This window comes from Schistocerca serialis, chromosome 2 (assembly GCF_023864345.2).
Source record: "Schistocerca serialis cubense isolate TAMUIC-IGC-003099 chromosome 2, iqSchSeri2.2, whole genome shotgun sequence".
In the NCBI taxonomy this organism is placed as follows: Eukaryota; Metazoa; Arthropoda; class Insecta; order Orthoptera; family Acrididae; genus Schistocerca; species Schistocerca serialis.
The window spans coordinates 860,332,016-860,346,807 of record NC_064639.1 but is presented as its reverse complement, the minus strand read 5'-3'; positions in this window follow the sequence as shown (position 1 = coordinate 860,346,807).

Sequence of the window (14,792 nt, the reverse complement as noted above, 5' to 3'; positions counted from 1 at the left end):
ATCACACACATCCATGCCCGTCGCAGGTTCGAATCCTGCCTCGGGCATGGATGTGTGTGATGTCCTTCGGTTAGTTAGGTTTAACTAGTTCTAAGTTCTAGGGGACTAATGACCTCAGCAGCTGAGTCCCATAGTGCTCAGAGCCATTTGAACCAACCTATCCATCATATCGTTGGAGGATGGGGAAAAAAGCCGTGAGGATATGGAGAAATGCACGTCGTCCTAGAGTGCATTGTATATTTAGAAACGGCTGCAGAAATGAGGCTGGAACATACGTCTAGGAATGTAAGTGTCCTATTTATAGTCCAGGGTCAGTTCACGATTTTGAACAGCTTCTCCAATGTCATTTCAGTAAAAGCTTAGAACGACTTCATTAACAGCTGAAACGGCGCGTGTCGCGACTTTCGCCGCGGGTAGGATTCGGTCGTCTTTATGGTCGGTGCTGCCCTCTCGCGGAACAGGGTGAGGTGCGTAATGCAACAATATAGTACAACGAAGGCTCGATTACAGAAATATAGCTATGGTATCTTTTTTTAGTGGTAGTAATAGACGTAGTTGTAGTCAAAGGTGGAAGGTGTGGGAGAATAAAGAAGAACAAATGCTGTGTTTTCTAGATAGTAGCCAATTGCCAGGGACGGAAACTCGCCGTCGAGGCCAAGTGCCCTTCAGATACACTGAACATCGTAAACAGAGTATGGTGGCAGCTTTGTCGAGCAAGAAGAAATGGCTCAACCTGTAAAAATTACCTAACATTATAAAGTAGAAAATGTTGTGAAGTAGTTAACACTGTAAATCTAGCAAGTAGAAATTGTAATTGTAGCTGTTGGCCCGTTAACGTGTTAGGAAACTGGCTATATTTGTAAATGAAAGCATGAAAAAAAAATCCCATGAAGCATGATCGCTGCGGGTACGCGGCTGGACCAGCTCACCCTACCAATCTATCGTCTGTTGAGACATCTCCGAAAATTTCTCGTCTTACTGCTCAACTTGCGCAAAATATTTGTGGAATGGCTTGCTACTTTACGGAAAACGTTCGTTTTACAGCCGAATAGCAAGACTTCCGTTACATTGAGCTTTGGCTTACACAAGGAGCATGTCTGTGTATTCCGAAAAATTGTACCAAACCATGTTTACTGTATGGGAGACGCACAGGCATTGATTATCTCGCAAAAACAAATGTTAAATGACATCATGTGACCGTCTGACGTAGTGCACGTCTTATGGGACCAAACTGCTGAGGTCACCGGTCCCTAAGTCTATACACTACTTACTCTAACTTACTCTATGGACATCACACACACCCATGTCCAAGGGAGGACTCGAACCTCCGACGGGATGAGCCGCACGGACTGTGACAAGGCGCCCTAGACCGCGCTGCTACCACACTTGCAACCGTCGTAGATCGGAAATTGTACGTCTCCGGACATGGGTTACTGTCTAATCCTGGTACTCACTACCCTCTACAAGTCCTAAGAGTTCGTAACGGGAATTTCCGAACACCCTGTATAACTCTGACACGTCACAAACTGTACCCAGGAAGTTCTGCTACGCAGATGATACTGCCATTACATTTCAAAGCAAACGCCTAGAGGACGGAGAAAATGTGCTCACACAAGACCTGAGACTAGTTAGTGATTATTATAGAAATTGGAGATTGTGACCTACCCCTACAAAAACTAAAGTGATAGCTTTCCACCCCAACAATAGCTTAGCAAACCAGTTACTAGAAGTCACTTCTGTTATGGGACTTCTTGGGGGGTTCGAGGTCACACTTTCCGCACAACGGCCTTGTCTCTTGCATATTCTGTCGCTGAATATTGCGCACCAGTATGTGAGAAGGGTGTTCATGTCTGTAAGTTGGTTTTTCATTTGGAGAATCAATACGGGCACCTTGAGATCAACTCCTGCACCTTGACTGTCGGCTCTCAGTAATATTGCTATACCACATTTGTGACGACAGGAAGCAGTGAACCGTGAATGGGAATAGGCCACCTGTCCAGGAAATTGCGTTCAGTCCACCAGCACGCGTTGCAACTAATGGAAACCGTTCTGGACAACTCGTTAATTCAGTCACTCAAGTTTTAAGATATATGGAAGGAGAGGTGGAAAAACAACACCAGGATACGTCGTTATGGCCTCGAAGATCCCACACGTATATCACGCTTGCAACTGCCTAGACGAACATGATGTCAACTGAACAGAATCCGATGTTGACACGGAAGTCCTCCATATACAAATGAGGACCTCAGACTCCTCAGTTTCCCAAGAGATGTTTTAGTGGAGACTGGAAGGATACGAACAATGCATCTCCAACAACACTAGAATGGATAGACTCTCTTCACATCACTGCGTAAGGTCAACTGAGACCAGAGTTCTTGCATATTTCTTGTGTACATTAGTGTTTAAATATTGCTGTAAATTGTAGAGTATGTGTATCCTAGTGATAAATAATAATTTAGTTCGCTAAGACTCTCAAACTTCAAAGTTGTACGTTAAAAAGCGCTTTCATTTTACTCGCCGTTTTGTGTTCTTTAGGTCTGGAAATATTCTTGGCATACATTTCACAAAGGTGTCCTGTAAACGGTATTAGGCCACGGGACTGTGTATCATCAATGATTTAAAAAAAAAATAGCTGAGTGAATGTCTCATCGATTAAATTTGAGCCATGTTATGCGAGATTCGCATGAAACTGATAAAGACAAAAAGACGAAGAAACAGATTGACAGAAGGAAAAAATAATGGAGAGTACGGACTTCTGAGATGCAGAGGACCCGTGTTAGATTCCTGGCACTGCCAAGGATTTTTCCTTGGTGGAAGGACTGGTTCGGGGTGTACTCAGTTATACTATCCCAATTGAGAAGCTACATGAATGATAAATAGCAGCTGCAAGGTCCGGAAAGTCGGCAAAACGGTCTGGAGAGCTGATCGCGTGCCTCTCCATACCGCATTTGCCTGATGTCGAATGGAAGAAGATGACATGGCGGCCGGTCGACATCTCTCTAGGGCCTGGAGGAGAAGTTCGATTTTTGACATGCGGTAACCTTTCTTTTAGTTATTGAATTTAGGGGCTCACAACATGTGAAGAATATGTCTTCACACCACAAGCTATCTTAGGATACATTGCTAAAGGTGCTTCTGAGACCGCAATCAATTTCTTCGGCCCCCTCCTCCCTCCGCCCATTTCCCAGTTCCATCATTCGTCAGTGGTTTGTGCGAAGGACGGCTGTTGGCCGTGAACTGTAATTTATGTGGTTTCATCGTCACGATCATTTCGTTAGACGTATGCAAGTAGAAGAAATATGTTGGACCACTCACACTGGAACCTACTCTCTCGGACCTTCAACATTGCCTTCGCTGTAGCGGTGCCAGTGGAATGACGAAACGCGCCGTTCTTCGTTGGATATTCTCCACCTCGTCTATTAATCGAACCAGGTAAGAGACCCAGACTGACGAGCAAGCGAACGTTTTGTGCAGCATTTCCTCAGCGAATGAATTACATTTCCTTAACGTTCTTCCAGGGAACCTCAAACTGTCTTGTATTATTTCTAAAATTTTATTTATGCGTTCATTCCACTTTAAATCGACACAGCCGGTTTCTCCTAGATATTTTGTCGTTGTTGCTCTTTATTATCAATAGTGTAATCGAACTACAATGCGTCTCGCCGCCTATTTACGCGTAATACGTTACATTTATTTGTGTTCATGCTCAAGTGACAGTCGATTCAACAATCTTCAATCATATGGAGACATTCTTGCTATTCTCTACAATGTTATGGCGTTGCAATCTTTCTACAGACGAAAAGCGACACATGTGTTTATCAGGAGTAAAACTGGTTGCCCTTTGAGACATTTATAAGAAGCCAGTTCACAATTATTTGTATGTGTAGGCTGATAGTTGTTACACTCAGGTTCAGTGTGAAGGGGTAGCTTACTTTGTACCTTGGCTAACAGGGCCCACCTTGAAACTTTGTCAGCTGAATTAAAACCATCTCTAAGTCAAAACAATGGTTAAAATGGTTCTGAGAACTATAGGACTTAACATCTGAGGTCATCAGTCCCTTAGACTTAGAACTACTTAAACCTAACTAACCCTGAGAGGTTCTAGGCTCTTCAGTCCGGAACCGCCCTGCTGATACGGTCGCAGGTTCGAATCCTGCCTCCGGCATGGATGTGTGTGCTGTCCTTAGGTTAGTTAGGTTTAAGCAGTACTAAGTCTAGAGGACTGATAACCTCAGACGTTAAATCCCCTAGACTTAGAACTACTTAAACCTAACTAACCTAAGGACATCACACACATCCATGCCCGAGGCAGGACTCGAACCTGCGACCGTAGCAGCAGCGCGGTTCCGGAAGGTCGAAGTCACCTTTCGTTAGATTGGTTGTAGTGAAACACAGATCAGACGTGCGTTGCGGTATCCGTCAGCCATGACTGATGATCATGCAGAAGTGGCACCTCTTGGCCTTACGCAGAACTCTTTTCCAACTGGATTTGTCATATTGTGCAAAAATATGATGTGAAATGCGTTTGCCGACCTCCATCTAAGACTAGTGCCCTTTTAGGATGAATAAAGGATGATCTTGGTTTACGTAAGGCGGGTGTCTATCGTATTCCTCGCAGTTGTCAGACCATCAGGACACAGGAGGACCTGTGTGCTGAGCGTTACACACGTTCACAACGTCAGATAAAATCTGCTAATACAGAACGTTGCCTTAACACCAGTCGTCCAATGGAATATAACAGCACTGATATACTGGCATGCAGTTACAGCTATTGGGGTAATGTTATTAAGGAAACAGTCAAAATTAAATTAGCAAATGAACATATAAATAGAGAGGGAGGTATTTGCTTGAATTCTGCGTGGAATCCTGCTCTCTTCTTCATCAAAAAACAGAGGGTCAGAGTTAATGCTACATCAGACATTGGTTATTAACATTCACTATTGTTAGCTTGTAGGCGTTTGCCATAGAGAGAGAGAGAGAGAGAGAGAGAGACAGAGACAGAAAGTGTAGCATTTTTCCCGTTGTACGAGGGTCGTTCAGTAAGTAATTCCCCACATTTTTTTAAAAAAAAGCCATTAATATACATAGACAATTGTCCTTGTTGGTGCTTCACATTTGATGTTTGTTCTGTGCGCCGGGGAACTTTCGAACCGTTCTGACAGATGGCAGAGCCGTAGTACAGCGTCAAAATGGCGTCTACATACTACTCATGTTACAAGCAGCGTGCTGTTGCTGAATTTTTGAGTGCAGAAAAGAAACTTTGGTGAACATCCATAATCTTTTGTGTTCAGTGTATGGTGATTCTGCAGTTGATAGGAGTACAGTTGGGCGATGGGTAAAGAAAGTTACTGCCGCAGGAAATGCAGAAACAGAGCTCTATGATCAGTCACGCTCCGGACTTCTTGTCATTGTCACTGCTCCAGACATGCTGAATCGTGCGGATACTATCATTCATGCTGACCGGCACATCGCAACTCAGCAATTCGCTCTAAAGTTGTCGGTCAGCATTGGAAGTGCGTCTGCAATGATCGAGACTCCCGGATATTCAAAGAGGTGCTCACGATGGGTTCCACGAATGCTCATAGCGAACCACAAGATTCAAAGAAAGGCCACTTCATCTGAATTGTTGGAGCTTGAAGATTCTCTACGGGGATCACACTTTGAAGGTGACGAGAGTGCCAGTCATGCAGAGAAAACATGTCTACGGCTATAGGACAAGAGCTTTTACCAGCAGGTAATACATGCTCTTCCACACAGTTGGCGTACGGTCATAGAACATGATGGAGACTACGTAGAAAAATAGGACATGATTAAGACATGTTAATGCTTATTGTCACCAACTTCTGACTCTTAACAATGAATATGTTCTGAGAAATAAATGTGGGGCATTACGTTCTGAACGACCCTCCTAATGTTCATACCGAGGTTTTAAATTATCTTCTACACCACGTCATTGCTTCCTTTGTGCCTTGAAACGACTGATGCTAATATTAATTTTTTAGTTTATGATATCTTTTCATTAATAATGAATATACCATGTATACAACAAATTACTAAATTCCTATCCACGCAGCATTTCACTAAATTTTACGAGGAGGGAACCAAAAATAACCGGACTGAGAGGGCGTTGTCATTCGTAGAGGTAGTACAGACTTTTCTTGCTAGATGGGGTTGATACAGACTTTCACGAAACAACTGTGCAGACGGCGTCAGTGTACAGGTGAACGTGTGAGCGTAGTATTGTATTACTCTGACTGCTGGCGCGTTCTGGTTGCGAAGTCGTTCTGGAAACTTCAAAAGAACAAAGATTTTGTGTGAAATTTTGTTTCCCGCTAAAATAATTGGCAACAGAGACTCACCAAAAGCTTCAAGACGTTTTCCAGGAGGATGGTAAGACCCGCACACAAGTTTTAGAGTGGTTTGGACGCTTTCAATGTGGTGAGATGAGCGCTAAAGACCAACCTCGTTCTGGACGCCCTGCAACATCGCAAAACAAGAAAAACATTGAAAAAATCCGCCAAAAAAATCAACTCGGATCGTCGTTTCATGATCGAACAAATTTCAACAGAGACAGCTGTGAGTTGTAGCTCGTGGCAGCGGATGTTGGGTGAGGATTTGCACGTGAGACATGGTGCCGCTAAATTTTTTCCACGCCTTCTCGTACAAGAGCAAAAATCCATGCTTATGAATGTGTTCTTGAACGTGACAACAGAGACTGAAGGTGATCCAGACTTTTTGAACAAAGTCATTTACAGGTTATGAGAGTTGGTGTTACAGGCATACCCCAGAAACCAAGCAATAGTGAAGCTAGTTTAAGACTCCCAACTTTCCTAGACTAAAAAAAGCAAATCAAGTGAGGTCGACTGTGAAGACCATAATCATTGTCTTTACTGATGTTCGTCGACATGTGCTAGGGAATTTGAACCTCCTAGTCTGTCGTTCCCCACCCTCTGTATTCGTCACACCTAGCCCCATGCAACTTTTTTCTACTGCCGGGAATGAAAAAAACGCTAAAAGGGAAGAGTTATGATGATGTGGATGTGTTACAAACAACTTCACAAAGGGCACGGACAATATCAAAGTTGAAGGGTTGCAGACATGCTTCAAACACTCGGAAAAAAGACTTGACAAGCGCATCGCATCTAGTGGAGAGTACCTTGAAATCGACTGAAGGAATTTTGTAAAAAGGTTCATGAATAGTTTTTTTATAACAACAATCCGTTTTTTTGGGTCCTCCGTCTTATTATTCACTCCGAAATTTAAAATTTGCTTATGATAATAGTGTAAATAATTCATGCTGAAATATATTATTTAAAGAAAGGTTCATACTTTACTATACCTGTAAACTATATGCTCTTCAGATTCTCACCCCGTTAAAAATTATTTCTTACTCTTTGACATAGCTTACTTGAGAGCCCTCATTCTCCTCTTTGAAGCAAACCTTTTACTTTCTCTAAATATTTAAAATGTCAAAAGTTATAAGTATTGAAAATCTTTGTTGTAATTCTTTCCAAAATCCAGTGTTACAATTTTGTGGCACTGATTTTTCTGCTTGCAAAAGGTGTATATTTTTTCTGAAACAGTAGTTTATTAATTTTTCTAGTGTAATATCCACGACACTATGTTCTACCCACAAGATGTTAAAATGAACTAACTGTACAAACTTCATCAAATATTGTTGATACTACGTATAAAAAAGACTGTATCGTGTAAAAATGACGATAATTATTTCATTATTTCTGTAATAATTTAATTTCTATGTGAATTAAAACTATTATCAGAGAACTACATTCATGAACAACGACAATTATAATTTCATTTTGTTATCCGTGATAATTGTTGTTCAGTTGTTCTTCCTGTGCTAACGGATGAACTGTTCGGTAGTGAGACGTGTGAGGTCTGTAAAGAGAAAACCTGTAACTACATATTGTTAATTATTATTTGAAAAAATAGAGTCTCTATTGTCTAGACATGGATTTGTATTTATTTCAGTTGTAATCCAATCTAATTAAGTTTTTAAGTGTTAATTTTCAGCTCCACAATTAGGAGCGCAGCCATTAGCGCTAGCAACTTACAGCGGAGTTTACTAGTAGCTGGTATAAAAATATGTCGGTATTTATCATTGAAAATGATTTTAAATGCTAAAGAATAGAGATAGAAGGCTTAAAGAGTTTTTCTCAATGTATTACCTAGGTAACATAAATCGAGAATAACAATAGACAAATTGACTATCGTCTGTCTGCCACCATCTTAGCAAAAATATCTCCGCGGCAGTTTTGAATCGAGAATTTTAACAAACATAAATGATGTTAGAAATAAATGAATAGAAATAAATGTGCATCGGTGGTCCCGAATCTACTTTAAAAGACAGAATTCAACTTAGATTGAATCTTTAAAAACAGTGTTCACAGCACGCTACGTAGTATCAATTTCTTATTTGCTGATGTATGAAGTTTAATTATTTCGGACGATTTACATGACATATTTTAATAGGAGACATACGTCAGTGTTGCGCGCGAGTAGTATTTGGTAACTAAATGTTCACTTTGCTAGAGAAAAGTGCATCCATTTTAAGTAACAGTTGTGTAAAATCTGATAAATGATATGTAATTTAGTCCCACTCACACGACTTTACAGACAACATTTCTACACAACGTCAAGTGGAGATTTCTTTAGCGGTGCGACAAATATTAGCCGGGATAATCATTTTTGAGATCAAACGAATTGTTACCCTGACAACAGGTAACTGGTTATATATTTTTTTGAGCTACCTGAAATATCATTTATAAGTAATTAAAGTCACGAAATACTATAAACCGGTTTCGCCACACTAGTTAGAATAGTTCACTATAAAGAAAATTATTTTCGAACTTTGGCAATCCCGCGCACATTACAACCACTTTCCCATGCAGTGGTACCTATTATTTTACCATTTTCTAATTACACAGCTCTTCCTTAAAAAGTACTTGATTGCTATTTTATTTTTTATTTTTCTATCTTCTGTCTCAATATCCAAAACATAGCACCGATGTATTTTATCGTTTCGTAATTTCTGCCACACGCACGGCTATAAATAGGTGTTGCGCACAAGGGCGCAGTCAGTCGATGGTTGGTTGGTATATAGTGATGACACGTCAGTCAGTCAAACTTCTATGTTAATTCTGCGTGAACATTTTGTCAAACCACCTATAGGGCGTCTAACGTATAGGTCTGTGTTGTGCTCGAGGTGGTCCCACTGATTATCGATTGGGTTTAAATACGTGGAGTTTGGTGCTCTTCGAACCACCGATCTACACTGCGAGCTGTGTTACACGTTGCATTGTCTTGCTGGTAGATGCCATTCTGCCGAGGAAAAACAAACAGCATTTAGTGGTGGCACGAAGGATAGACGCATACTTGTGTTGATCCATGGTGCCTTCCAGAATAACGAGATCACCAAAGGAATGCCACGAAAATTTTCTCTAGACCATAACGCTCCTTCCTCCGCCTTGGACCGTTCCGATGATTGTTTCAGGGTGTTTGCCTTCAGACATTTCAAGTTTGATGAAGCGTAAAACGTGTTTCATCTCAAAAAGCCACCTGTCGCCACTCAGTGGACGCCCAGTTGCGCTACTGGCGTTCAAATTTCTGCTTTCTTCGCTACAGAACAGCGGTCAGAACGGTGCATGAACCAGGCGCGAGCTGCGGAAGCCAACACGCGGCAACGTTCGCTGAACGATCATTGAGGAGACACTGCTGTCCGCCTCTGCCTCGTGATGACTGGGTGTTGAGTGATGTCCTTAGGTTAGTTAGGTTTAAGTAGTTCTAAGTTCTAGGGGACTGATGATCATAGATGTTAAGTCCCATAGTTCTCAGAGCCATTTGAACCATTTGAACTGCTGTCCGTTGGTTCATCTGGACGGTCAGTTGTTTAACTGTTGCACATCTATTCGCCCGTACACATCACCGCTGCCGTCTTTCAACCCTGTCTTCTATAGCCAGTGATACACCACAGTGGTTCCACCAGCGGTTGTGGATAGCGCCATTGTGTCACGCACGGTATACTTTAACTACGGTGGCAAGCGAACATTTTACAAACTTAACCGTTTCGGAAAAGCCTCCACACGTGGCCCAAAAGCCAATGGTCATGCCCTTCTAGACGTCAGAGAAATCGCTCCGTTTCCGCGTTACGATAACGACTGCAGTGTTTCCTGTACCCCCCCCCCCCCCCCCCACCCCACTTCATCGCCACACCAGCAAACTTTACATGCTCTTCACTACTAGTGCTGTCACCTGCCATCTGCGAATGGTTATTGGATGTTGACATCGAACATACGGGGTGGCCACATCAGTGTGACTGGACTGTATACGTACACTGCTCTGCAAAACTTAAGGGCGCGATTAATAAATTAACATATCATATTAACTAATCAGTGGAAGCGAATGCAAGTGCGGGAGCATGTTGCCAGTTGTCTCCCAGTCTCGCACAGACGGTGGACGTCACACTGTGTGAGGGCAGCGTGACTACAGTGCCAAACGTGACTGGGTCCGCAACACGAGGCAGCGAAAGGAACGCGAGATGACAGTGTCAATCAGCGAGCAGTTACGTACACTGCCATGCTCATCTGTCTTTATCAGAACATGGACCGGGCACGACCTCTGGGAGACTCACACGGAGAAGAATAATCGGGAAACTGGAAGAAGGCCGGCGGGTGTCGCCGAGCGGTTCAAGGCGCTTGAGACTGCAACCGCGCGACCGCTACGGTCGCAGGTTCGAATCCTGCCTCGGGCATGGATGTGTGTGATGTCTTTAGATTAGTTAGATTTAAGTAGTTCTAAGTCTAGGGGACTGATGACCTCAGATGTTAAGTCCCATAGAGGGCAGGGCCATTTTTGAACTGGAACAAGGACGAACTTTGACAAGTGCAGCCCTGGAACTTGGTATTGCTCACAGCGTTGTTTCGCATGCGTGTGGAGGGTTCCGAACCACAGACACTGCTGGGCGAAGGACGGGAGGTGGACCACCAGGGTGAACTACAGCCGCAAATGACATTGCTCTACAGGCAAGAAGTGTCCGCCCCGATAGCTGAATCGTCAGCGTGCCGGACTGCCCTCCCAAGGGGCCCGGGTTCGATTCCCGGCTGGATCGGGGATTTTCTCCGCTAAGGGACTGGGTGTTGTGCTGTCTTCATCATCTTTTCATCCCCATCCGGCCCGCAGGTCGCCCAATGTGGCGTCGAATGTAATAAGACCTGCACCAAGGCGGCCGGTTGCTTCAAATGGTTCAAATGGCTCTGAGCACTATGCGACTTAACTTCTGAGGTCATCAGTCGCCTAGAACTTAGAACTAATTAAACCCAAGTAACCTAAGGACATCACACACGTCCATGCCCGAGGCAGGATTCGAACCGCCGGCCAGAGTGGCCGAGCGGTTCTAGGCGCTACAGTCTGGAACCGCGCGACCGCTACGGTCGCAGCTTCGAGTCCTGCATCGGGCATGGATGTGTGTGATGTCCTTAGGTTAGTTAGGTTTAAGTAGTTCTAAGTTCTAGGTGGCTGATGACCACAGCAGTTAAGTCCCATAGTGCTCAGAGCCATTTGAACCATTTGATTCGAACCTGCGACCGGAGCGGTCGCTCGGCTCCAGACTGTAGCGCCTAGAACCGCATGGCCACTCCGGCCGAAGCGGCCGGCCCTGCCCCGTAAGGGGCCTCTCGACCAGTGACGCCAAACGCTCATTTCCATTTTTTCCCACTGGCAAGAAGTGACCCACGTCAGTGGGTGTAATTGTAGCCATATTTAACAGGACTTCAAGGCACAGAATCTCACGCTCCACTGTGCCACTGCCACTGCATGGCGATAGTCTCTTTGCCCGACGACCAGTACGCTGTATTCATTTGACACCGGCACATCGGCGATACCGGCTGCGACGGTGGCAAAACCATAGCCTCTGGATCAACGAGGAGTGTGTGCTCTTTTCCGATGAGAGCAGAGCCTGATAAGGTGAGAGGTTGGGAACACGTAAGGCATCCAGGAACATAAGCGAACATGATCGTTTTGGTAATCCAGGTTCTATGATGTGGGTCGGCTTAATTTTGCCAGGGCACACTGACCTCCAAATCTTTGAACACGGTTCACACACCGGCCAACGTTATTGTGGTTCTCTATTCCTTTCGCAAGTACATCTTTTGGGAGTGGATTTGTCACTGACTTCATTTTTATGGACGACAATTCGCGACCACATCGCACAGCGCAGGTCGAGGAACTCATGGAACGAGAGAAAATTCGGCGAATGGAATGGCCTGCTCGTTCCCTCGACTTAAATCCCACCGAGCACGGGTGGGATGCGGTGGGAGTTGTATTACAGCACGTCCACATACGCCAACGATTGTCCACCAGTTGTCAAGTGCATAGGTGGGGAAATGGGACGCCCTGCCACACAATAAGACCTCATCAACCTTGCGCCAAGCGTGGGCGCACGATGCGGAACATGTATTGCTATCCGTGGTGATTACACACCCTATTAAGATCTGTGTTCCGCCTTTAATGTACAAGGGACCATCATAAATAGCAGCGAATTCAATCTACACTCCTGGAAATTGAAATAAGAACACCGTGAATTCATTGTCCCAGGAAGGGGAAACTTTATTGACACATTCCTGGGGTCAGATACATCACATGATCACAATGACAGAACCACAGGCACATAGACACAGGCAACAGAGCATGCACAATTTCGGCACTAGTACAGTGTATATCCACCTTTCGCAGCAATGCAGGCTGCTATTCTCCCATGGAGACGATCGTAGAGATGCTGGATGTAGTCCCGTGGAACGGCTTGCCATGCCATTTACACCTGGCGCCTCAGTTGGACCAGCGTTCGTGCTGGACGTGCAGACCGCGTTAGACGACGCTTCATCCAGTCCCAAACATGCTCAATGGGGGACAGATCCGGAGATCTTGCTGGCCAGGGTAGTTGACTTACACCTTCTAGAGCACGTTGGGTGGCACTGGATACATGCGGACGTGCATTGTCCTGTTGGAACAGCAAGTTCCCTTGCCGGTCTAGGAATGGTAGAACGATGGGTTCGATGACGGTTTGGATGTACCGTGCACTATTCAGTGTCCCCTCAACGATCACCAGTGGTGTACGGCCAGTGTAGGAGATCGCTCCCCACACCATGATGCCGGGTGTTGAGCAATTCGGCAGTACGTCCACCCGGCCTCCCGCATGCCCACTATACGCCCTCGCTCAAAGTCCGTCAACTGCACATACGGTTCACGTCCACGCTGTCGCAGCATGCTACCAGTGTTAAAGACTGCGATGGAGCTCCGTATGCCACGGCAAACTGGCTGACACTGACGGCGGCGGTGCACAAATGCTGCGCAGCTAGCGCCATTCGACGGCCAACACCGCGGTTCCTGCTGTGTCCGCTGTGCCGTGCGTGTGATCATTGCTTGTACAGCCCTCTCGCAGTGTCCGGAGCAAGTATGGTGGGTCTGACACACCGGTGTCAATGTGTTCTTTTTCCGTTTCCAGGAGTGTATTTATTGTTTTTGAGTACGTCACTTCCGTTCGCCTCACTGCGCACTTCTTTCAGTTACCTTCTCTACTATAGTGTAACAGCTCTATGTAGGGTTCAAGTTTCATCGAGATATGTCACGCAGTGACACACCATGTGAATGTTACTTTCGACTTTAAGTTTTGCACACCACTGTACTCTCCTATCCCCCTCGTATACTATGAAGTAAAATCTCCGTCTACAATATACGTACCAGTAATTTCCGAGGTTAAAATACTAGAACAAATAGAGGACGGTGCTAACGCTGGAAAATACTGTGACTGCCTCGTGTGCGGAAAACGTATTGTGGATTACTTACAACACGGAGCAACAGGTTACTTAGTTATCTTACTTTTGGCTCCTGTTACAGCCTCCAGTCATTATTGATATGGAAGTACGTCTCCACATAAAAATTGTTGTTACAGATTCTAGTGTACTTAGAATGGCTGAGTGTTTACTGTTCACATTGCAAAACTCTATAAGTTCGTTTTCTTTGAGAGATTTGACGATCAGCTGGTGCATCATAGCTCTAAAAATCACACGTCCCGGGTCCGAGGTTGATCCTCATTAGCCATGAACTGGGTACTTCGCCAACACCGATGTAGCAATTTAAAAAAAAATCATTGATTTAACAGTTACTCTTTTCTGTGTCATCACTGTACTTTGATATTGAGTCATTATTAGCTCTGAGCACTATGGGACTTAACATCTGACGTCATCAGTCCCATAGAACATAGAACTACTTAAACCTAACTAACCTAGGGACATCACACAAATCCATGCCCAAGGCAGGATTCGAACCTGCTACCTTAGCAGCATCGCCAGTCCGGACTAAAGCGCCTAGAAACGCTCGGACACAACGGCTGGCTTTGAGTCATTAATACATGTATTAAGAATAACGAGTTAACACAAAATATAACTGTAGATGGCTTAGTCCGTGATCTACTATACGAAATGGATAAAATTACAGCGTAAATAACGCTCTAATGTTCAAAAACTTGTATTTATGAAACATAATCATTTGATAATACCAGTTTTATGTGTTGCAGGTACAATAAGTAAATTTCTCAACGATAGCCCCATGCGTTGCAGCTGCAACTTACTTACTACTAGCAACCGCCAAAGCCTTACAAAAAAAGGAAAACGTGTCCAATTAGCACTTAATCGCGAACAGTAAGAGCGAAGAACTTCTATGGAAATTTATATACGAGCAAGAGTAAGTTTCTAGTAAAACCTGACAGCAATACATAC